Source organism: Lycium barbarum, chromosome 3 (assembly GCF_019175385.1).
Source record: "Lycium barbarum isolate Lr01 chromosome 3, ASM1917538v2, whole genome shotgun sequence".
Taxonomy (NCBI): Eukaryota; Viridiplantae; Streptophyta; class Magnoliopsida; order Solanales; family Solanaceae; genus Lycium; species Lycium barbarum.
Window position 1 is genome coordinate 18964118 of NC_083339.1, and position 9336 is coordinate 18973453.

At 34.1% G+C, this 9336-nt stretch overlaps 1 long non-coding RNA gene across 4 annotated transcripts; it reads right to left on the bottom strand.

Annotated features, from left to right (window-relative positions):
- Positions 1 to 1349: 1349 nt before the first annotated feature.
- LOC132630647 (uncharacterized) lies at positions 1350 to 8859 on the bottom strand. Of its 4 annotated transcripts, XR_009578648.1 has the most exons (4): positions 8144 to 8631; positions 5357 to 5498; positions 1692 to 1784; positions 1350 to 1606 (listed from the first exon to the last, which is right to left on the bottom strand). It is a non-coding gene; the product is annotated as an uncharacterized LOC132630647 (long non-coding RNA). The 4 variants fall into 4 exon arrangements; XR_009578646.1 differs by lacking the exons at positions 1350 to 1606; positions 1692 to 1784 and adding an exon at positions 8638 to 8859 and having other exon boundaries at positions 5226 to 5498; positions 8144 to 8184; XR_009578647.1 differs by lacking the exons at positions 1350 to 1606; positions 1692 to 1784 and adding an exon at positions 8689 to 8857 and having other exon boundaries at positions 5226 to 5498; positions 8144 to 8184.
- Between the last annotated feature and the right edge of the window lie 477 nt (positions 8860 to 9336).

Here is a 9336-nt window from a genome sequence, read left to right on the forward strand (position 1 = left end):
TATATAGAAGGATGTATAATGTGTATAGAAAAAAAATTGAAACAAAAATAAATAAAGAGGAAAAACATAAGAAAATAGAAGAGCCTACTATCAACCTAAGAATAATAACATTAGAAACAAGAATAAAACTATGTATTGTTCAGGAGTTGTTCTTTGGAATGAACTAGAACTAGATGCACTAGATTCCATTAACTCTTTTTGTCTTATTATTGAGTCTAATTCTAGTTCTTCATATTTAGAATTTCAAAGAAATTAGTAACAAATATGATTTGGTTTTTATCAATTATTTAAACAATCCTACTTAGTACTTTTTCACTCCTAAAAGTCCTCTTATCAAGCAGTTATATTTCTAAGTTTCTGTCTATCTCCCATTCCCCCCCCCCCCCCCCCCCCCCCCAAAACCCATTTTTTTAATAATCTAAACTCTGTACAGTCATGAATCTTGTTATACTGTTCATCTCTTTCTCTTAACCTTTGTTCTTAATAATCCGTTGATGGTTGTCACTTTGCCAAAAGGGGATTGAGGCATTTGATGAAAGAGAAGCGGAATATGGAGTTTTTTCTTGAGAGGTAATGTTGATGATGTCTTTGCTTCTCCACAAATGCTCTTATATATATATAGCGTGTGTGTGCATAAACAATCTATGTATATTTATAATATTAATAAAATATTAACATAATATAAAATAGTAATATATATATATATATATTTGAACTATATTAATTGTATTTTTTTTAAATCTATCAACATAAAAAAGTTGAAGAAACAATATCAAAAAATTATGAGGGAGAGAGAAAATATGGAAGAGAGAAAAAAGAAAAAATGCAATAAAAATGCATTAATGGAGATAGACCCCTTAATTAATGGAGATGACATTTGAATGGGATTTATTATCATTTTATTTTTTTTCTCAAAATGCTACTTTAGTTATAGAATATGCTATATTTGTTACTTTTAAAAGATATGTTATTCTTGTAAATAAAGTTTACTAATTGCTTTAATAGGTAAAAATCTCTTTTTTCTTTTCTGAAAATCATCTGAAATTATCTTAACTATTTTTGTGGGCTTGGCCCAAAATGGTTTAATGATTTTCTAAAGGGCCCTTTTCTGAATGCAGGCTTCCTTTCTGGTTGCTGGGCTTAGCCCAATTTATTTAGCGATCTGATTTAGAGGAAAAACAGCGTTTTCGCCCTTAAAATCTTTTTGCCTTTTACAAATGGTTCTATCAATTATCTATTCCATTTTTAAGAAAATCGTCAGATTGAGCTCAGTTTTCTTTTTAAACAATTTGGGGGACTTAAGGTTAATATAAACGGCGTACCACCATTGTCCTAAGACGACTAGTTCATACATAAGGATTTCAATAAATATTTATGAGTTCTTACAAGGAATTTCAAATACAACCTAACTTTACACATGAAAGAAAATGTACAAAATAAAAGAGAAGGGAAGCGTAAGGGCGTACCAAGCCCCTAGTTGGCCATTTTCACCCATGACTGGGCCTTCTATGCATTTATATATTAACTTCTATGCAGGCAGACGATTTTTCATGCTTTGGTCTCATTATCTCACCTAGCGAGATCGCCCCACCACAGAGAGCTAGGCCTGGGTGCAAGTCAACATATTAGAATATCAGACTAATATTTAGTACAGTAGCATTTGACTTTAGGAAAGAGAATCGATCGCATACCTTGCTTTGGCATGCCAGAAGCATTTCATTGTGGTTCTCATTGATTGAGTCAATCCCGAGACAAAGCAAAGGGAGTTCCGTGGGTTCAGTTGGCTGGACTCGGCCCAAGTGGCCATGCAGTGGAGGAGAGGAAAAAGAAAAGGGACCCGGTTAGTTTTTGATTTACTGAACATATCACACACATAAGTATATATATATATATATATATATATATATATATATATATATATATATATATATATACACATATACAATTCATAAGCAGAAACAGTGTATACACGCAAATATACAAGATTGGGCCTTTGCAGCCCAAGACCAAATATAAGAAGAAAAGTACCTAAGTCTCCTTTCTTCCTTACTAAAAATTGAATTGAGCCAGGCCCATCTAGGACTCTAAGATGAACAATATGTTGAAATTGAGGCTTAATAAGATTTCCCTCCTCCCTTTTTATGTACTTAATATGTAGGACTTATGCATTGCTAGCCTGTTCCACCCATATGCATGATATACCCCAAGATATACGATGTGTATATCAAATGTATATTAGGTGTATATTAACTGTATGCCTTCCCTGTTCTGAGGACCTAATGTATATTTTCTGTCTATCTATCCAGCCTTAACACATGTTCTAGAGCTCACATTTTAATTAGTTGACCAGATTTTTACCCTTTACTTATACCCAGGATGATTCCTATCTCATACAGATATCAAATTTGGATAAGATTAGTTAAACCATTACTTAAGATCAAATAAGCTATACAATCAGACATTGGCACCATAGTGCACATAGTAGAGAGAAATGAATATTCAGTTTAAACGCATGGATTGCTTCACAGTTTCAAATAACACAAGAATGGAAAAAATAGGTATCTACTTAACTTTCTCAGACACAGAATGGGGAAACCATGGGAAACAATTAACATGTCAGTCAAGAATGAGATATATAAACTACAAGGCTCCTGGCATAAGCAAGCGGACACATATAGGCAGAACACTTGATGGTGGTGATGTCCATGGTCGACGCGTGAAACAACGATTGTAATTGAAGTTGTAACTGCCAAATTGTGATCCTCAATAGGATAGGAACATATTTGATGATGCAGGCTGTAGTTTGACATAGATCTAAATTTGGGTCTGTCAATGTCATTGATATTGTTGTAAACATCTATATAATATGTTTTTCCGAGTAATGTGTATTTGTGTATGGTTCTCGCTACTTAAGGCTCTTGATACATTTCCCTAGATACAACTTCTAAGCTAGGGAACCATTTTGCATATATAGCTTGAATTATCTTCCTTCGTGTCTTATAAAAGTGTATTCTGGTAGACTTATAAAAAGAAAATGTATTCGAGCCCATTTTTAGGCTTCTATGGACTTATGATTTGTTCAGTATATGATTTGAAGTATAAGTGCTCAGTTAATATTCCTTCAATATGTCCTAACGTTTTAGCTTGTTATATGGCACAAATCTGATCATATCAAAATGTCCTAACGTTTTAGCTTGTTCTATGGCTAAATAAGTGACCACATCATGTATTTTAATAACACAAGAAATAATTCTTGTAAAACCTTTTCCTTTGTTGGAACATCCAATTAGTTGTCCGTATGGTTCTCTTCAAAAATCCAATCCTCAAACGGAACACAGTAAACAAAAAACAAAGAGTAAGAAAGAGTATTTTGTGGGTGTGGGCCGGGCAGGTTTCTGCGGGTTTAGAGGTTGTACGGGGCGGGGCGGGTTACAATTTTGCAGGTTTAGACAAAACCCGCACCACACCCGCACCGCACCACTGCCATCCCTGTGTAGAATCCGTCCATACTTCACGTCCAAATCCAACTGAGTCTCAAATCTGATCCAATAGAGCAGTTCCATTTTATTTTATTTTGGAATTTTTACTCATTGTAGCTTCTTTTAAGACCTAATTATTAATATTATCTACCCTTTTATTTAATTAATTTAGTAGCTAATTAACTTTTCTAAATTACAAATGGATATAAAAAATACATACTCAAACACGTATATCTTTCTTTTTTCCCAATCACTATTCATTTCAGATTTTTTATTTCTCAAAACCCTAAAAAATCTCTCTTCCCTTCTCTCGACCACCACACCATGGTCGCGCCTCTCTCTCTTCTCCCACTATGCTCAACCCTCTCTCTCTCTTCTCCCTCTGTGCTCACCCCTCTCTCTCTCTCTCTCTCTTTTCACTCTATCCGGTGAGACGATGGCACAGATCTGGCCGTTTGTATTGTTGGTGGTGGCGGTAATGGCACTGGTTTTGAGATAGCGGCGGAGAAGATGACGTGGAGGTGGAGAGATTAGGATTTTACTGGTGGTGGAAAGATTAGGGATTTTTTTGTGGTGGTGGTGTCTCAGATTTGGATTTTTGGTGGTGGTGGTGTCTCAGATTAGGATTTTGATGGTGGTGGAGAGATTAGGGTTTTTGGTGGTGATAGTGTCTCAGATCTAACCGTGTGTATTTGTTAAAAGCTAAATACAAATACATTCAAAAATCTACATCTCACACTATGTTTGAATGTATTTGTCTTTGAATTTTTTGAGTGTATTTTGTTAATAACCAAACACACTGTTTTTGAATGTATTTGTCATGCATTTGAATTTTTTTCTCTTGTATCTGAATGTATTTGTTAAAATCCATTCACATACATGAAAACTTGAATATATTTGACTTCATATGTAGTTGAAATGTACACAATGTATTTGAAATACATCAAAAAAAAAACCACTGAAATACATCAAAAAAAAAATAATCAGTAAAATACATTAAAAAAAATAATCAATGAAATACATTAAAAAAAAAAAAAGACACGAAAATACATTATAGCAAAAAACAAAAAAATCACTGAAATACATCAAAGCAAAAAAAAAATCACTAAAATACATCATAAAAATATATTAATATCTAATTTAATAGCTCCACCGTTAAAGGCTAAAATCAAAAATCCTGTTTTTTTTTTTCATGTTCTCATGTATTTGTTGGCAACAAATACAAGCGAAAACATATACTATTTTGCTAAAATGTAACTACAAATGCTAATATTTAAAAGGATAGCTACAAATGGTAAGAAGCTACAATAAGGTAGTCATTTGCATAAGTTTGCCTTTTTTTTTTTTAAATCATTTTCGGTCCAAATGCAACTTTTGGGCTTCCAGGACCAGAATCTCATTTTTTCAGAAATAGGTATCCAAGTTCCAACGGTCCAATTTCTCACATCAAAGTCCATAATATTCAGATTTGAAAGTCATTTCTCAGTTCCAGAGCATACTTCTTGAAGCCCATTTTTTGCCAGAAACGAATACAGAACAATTTCCTTTTTTAAGGTGAAATGATTATTTGATCATTTTAAAAGAAGCATTCACTTTGTTATCTTTAGACTTAAAAACCATTTAGTTTAAGTAAATCCTCATTTCTTTATTGTTTCTTCAACCACGACATTTTGAAAGAACAGTTCTGAACCATTAAGTTTAAAGGACGTTCGTTAACCGAATTTGGAAAATCATGTTTGTAGCGACTTACCTAAATTACTAGGCATTTCCTAAGTCCTAACATACGTATGGGTTCCAATAATTTCAAGCGTTTTTTACAAATACAATTTTACACATATGAATCAAAAATAAAGAGGAGTTTAGGCTGGTAGGCCTACCTAAGCCCGCCAGTTACTTTTTCCACCCATAGTTGGGCCTTCGAGTTATTTCACCCATGACCGGGCCTTCAATATATTTGCTTCCCTTTCATATCACCCATACTCGATCAAACAAATGGTGTTGGGCCTTTGGCTCAACCAACTTTAATGCAAGAGACGGCCAGAATGACCCAAAAGTGGTTTGCATGGAGCATATTAAGGATTAGTATACATCGAAGCACTTATGCTAGGCATAAATAATTTATTTTTAAGAATAAACAAGCATACGAGTTGAGCAGATAAGTCACCAAGTGACAACACAATATAAAAAGGAGACAATCAGGACCCAAAATATACAATGACAAAGAAATCAAAACCCAAACGAAGTCTAATATAGATCAAGCTTAATATATAAAGAAGGCCCAATAATTAGATGAAAAGTAAACAGCCCAAAAGGCCCCAGAGGACATAATGTCAGTCAATACTACTAGATTTGTAAGGGTGATACACACGATGAATACCAAATATACTTACTTTTACACATTTGGGAATGTATAGAAATAAATATACCATGTATACCTAGTACATTACTTGGTATATCATGCAGAAAATCAACAAAGTTGAGGGAAGAACAACAGGACAAACATGCTGAAGGCACTCACCACTTAAGATTTCATGTGGACAGAAGCAAACAAAAAGCAATACGAGGCACATAAGATTAATATGCATAATATATGAGTCCTAAAATTTATTAGAACTAGAGTGGCCTAAGGTGCAAAATAGGACATCAATTTTTTCACCCCCAAAAGAGAAAATTCAAAACACCAACACACATGCTACTTGTCATTCTTAATATGAGGAGGTTTCCATACTTAGATTCATACTATATTTAATCCCATGAATTTTACACTCATTTCTCCATTTTTTGACAGACACAAACAGGGCAAACACACATACAAAGTCACAAACATGGGATAGTTTCCACATAAATATAAACAGACCCTTCTACATGTTTCCTTGCTCATGTTAAATCCTTTTTAACAGTTATACAGAGTGGGATGCAAACAGACAGTGTTCTAGCTAACAGCCATGAACAACTTTGAGCATAAAACAATCAGCATTTGATCATGTAAACAGGACTGTGACATTCTCTTTAGGCATACTAGTGAGACACATCTACTATCTCCTTTATACAGATTTAAAACAATTATTCCACAAGAGTATGCACTCATCCAGGTCAACTGATATTCTCAGATGAGCACAAACAGACCCAAACTTAGTAAAAATGACCAGACAACACACAACTGCATGTTTCCTCAATAAAGAGTTTCAACTATTGATCACAAGCTTCAACAGAATGACAACACAGTTTTAAATAGCCAGGATTGAATTTAAAAGCTTTTGACCAAAAAAGAAAAATATTCTGAGATTATAGATACTAAAACAAACAAGAAGTTGATAACATAGGCCACATGGTTTAAACAGAGTCATTTAAGGGAGCATACAAAGGTCTTGGTTACTTTAATCACTCAAGTCACATGACATTTCAGCCTCAAAAGGTGCAGTTTTAAGTTTAGCAGGCATAAAGGTGCTGTCCTAGAGTCAACCACGCACTTTGCAAGCAATAATGGGTTCAAACAACATATCTCAGAGAAATTACTCTAGCATATTACACACCATAAGCCATAAATAACCTTGAAGATGACTTAAACAAGTATAGGCATGCTTTAAATGTCCATTCCAGCTTATACATTAGTCTAAGTCAGATAGCAGGGTAAGCAAATATATGAGCTTATGTACTGCATAGCATGTTCACATCAGGTTGAGCAGTTACAATACACATTAGTGAAAATTAAGCATAAACAGGCAACAAGATAGCCAATCACAGGGAAACTAACCATATTAACATGCTTTTCATATTTCTAGACCATAGCAAAGTGTGACATTAAACCAGTGCCATAGTAGAGAACTACGCAACCCATGTTTTAGCTAATATGCAAGGATCAACCATGGCTTTCTTGGTAGTGCTTAAGTCAACAAAACAAGCATGATGAGGTTCAGACTAATTGGTAGTGTTATAAGGCAGGGATTACACATTCAAACATAGTCAGCTTGGCAAAGGAGAGTCCAAACAGGCACTTAACAACAGCATACTTGAGTTATTTATAGCATCTCTTTATCATTTAACCAAAACTATATTTCTATATTTAGCACAATAAATGAGCTAACAAGATTCTAAACAGGATTATATCATATGCTTGGGAAAGTGGCAGGCAGAAAATAGACTAAGATACACATAACAGCCTGATTCAGGATCAATAATACTTAGATCTTACTACACAGCAGTTAACTAATCTATTCTAACCAGAACAACACATAAATCAACTAAACTAACATACCATACATGCCTACCTTAAATAGACCAGACCAACATAATACTTAAGACATATTCAATTAAAACAAGCTAAACTAACACCTAAACCATGCTCAACAGACCTTGCTCATACGTTTCAGGTTAAACTAAGTCATTCCCATGCATAAAACTACATAAATCACATAAGATAGGCTTAACTACATAACTGACATTATTTAACTAATTTACTAACATATCAACATGCTTTAACTACTGATCTAGCATAAAAAGAGCATGGCTAGTAAATTACATAAGAGCTAAACAAGTCCAAAACTAATACATAAACAGATTATCCTACCAACTTAAACTAATCAACATGCTTAAGCTAAACACATAACACATAACAAGTAAAGAAACAAGAAAATGCAGAAAGAATAAAAGAGAAGGAAGATTACCTTTCTTAAGTGCAGCGTAGGTCCAGATTCCAACTTGAAGACTTTGGTTGTTCCCCCAAAAAATCAGAATCACATAGCAAGACCACACAAACAAAGAAACAAAATTTTAAACTCAAACCGAAAAATTGAAGAATTTAAGGAAATAATGCTAAAAACCTAAGTATTCAGTTTTTGCAAGTGAATATCAGATGCAAGGTGTCTCAAATAGTGAAAATTAGGGCTGTATTTATAGAATCCCCAAAACTCTCAAAACCCTAAATTGATCGATGTGGGATAAATCCCCAAAATTGGGATTTCCTCCTTACATCTTTGAATCGTAGGTCAATAACATATCAAAGGTCGGATTTCGACCAACAGAGACCGATCTCAAAAGGGTCTTCATGAACCAATAAAAACTCAAGATTTAAAATCGCAAACAAACAAGAACCATTAAGGAATTTCAGTGTTTGACCGTTTAAAATGCAGAAAAGAAATAGAAAAAATCGAATTAATACCTTGTTTGGTGGTGTATTGACGGAGAGAGAGTAATGCATTAATTGTATTACCTCAAATGGTCGAACAATACTGTGTAAAGCAAAATGCACACTGTGCCATAGCCCTTTTTGGCATGATGACGCAGAGAGAGACGGATATGGGTCATGGCGGCTAGGGTCCGGGCTGAGAGGAAGAGAGAAAAAGGGGTAAGGGGGTGTTTGGCGTCAAATGGGAAGATTATGGGGGTATTACCCCTTTGTTATGTTGCTGTCTGGGTTGGGTCATGCCTTGTATTGGGCTGACTCGGTCCAGAATAAAAATGGAAACAATAAGTTGCCCGTCTTATGTATACATGTATATACATTTGATATACGTGTATACACGCGTATATCAGAGAGAGAGAGAGAGAGTGTGTGTGTGTGTGTGTATATATATATATACTAGTTGCATGATTTAAAAATAGAACTTCTATCACATTTTTCTATTGTACAATTAATTTAATTTAGTGGCACGTTAATCATGTCTTGTTGGTAAGTCTTCATAATTATTAAAGTTTCTTTGTCTTAATTGAATAATTTTTAAAGAACAAATTATTTATGAGGAATGAAGTTTTGAAGGAGAATTAGCAAATGCAAAGGGACACAATATCTGATATTCACTAAAGAAGCAAAATTTTGGAGGTTTAAAATAAATAAAGGACGTGTTTGGCACGCATAAGA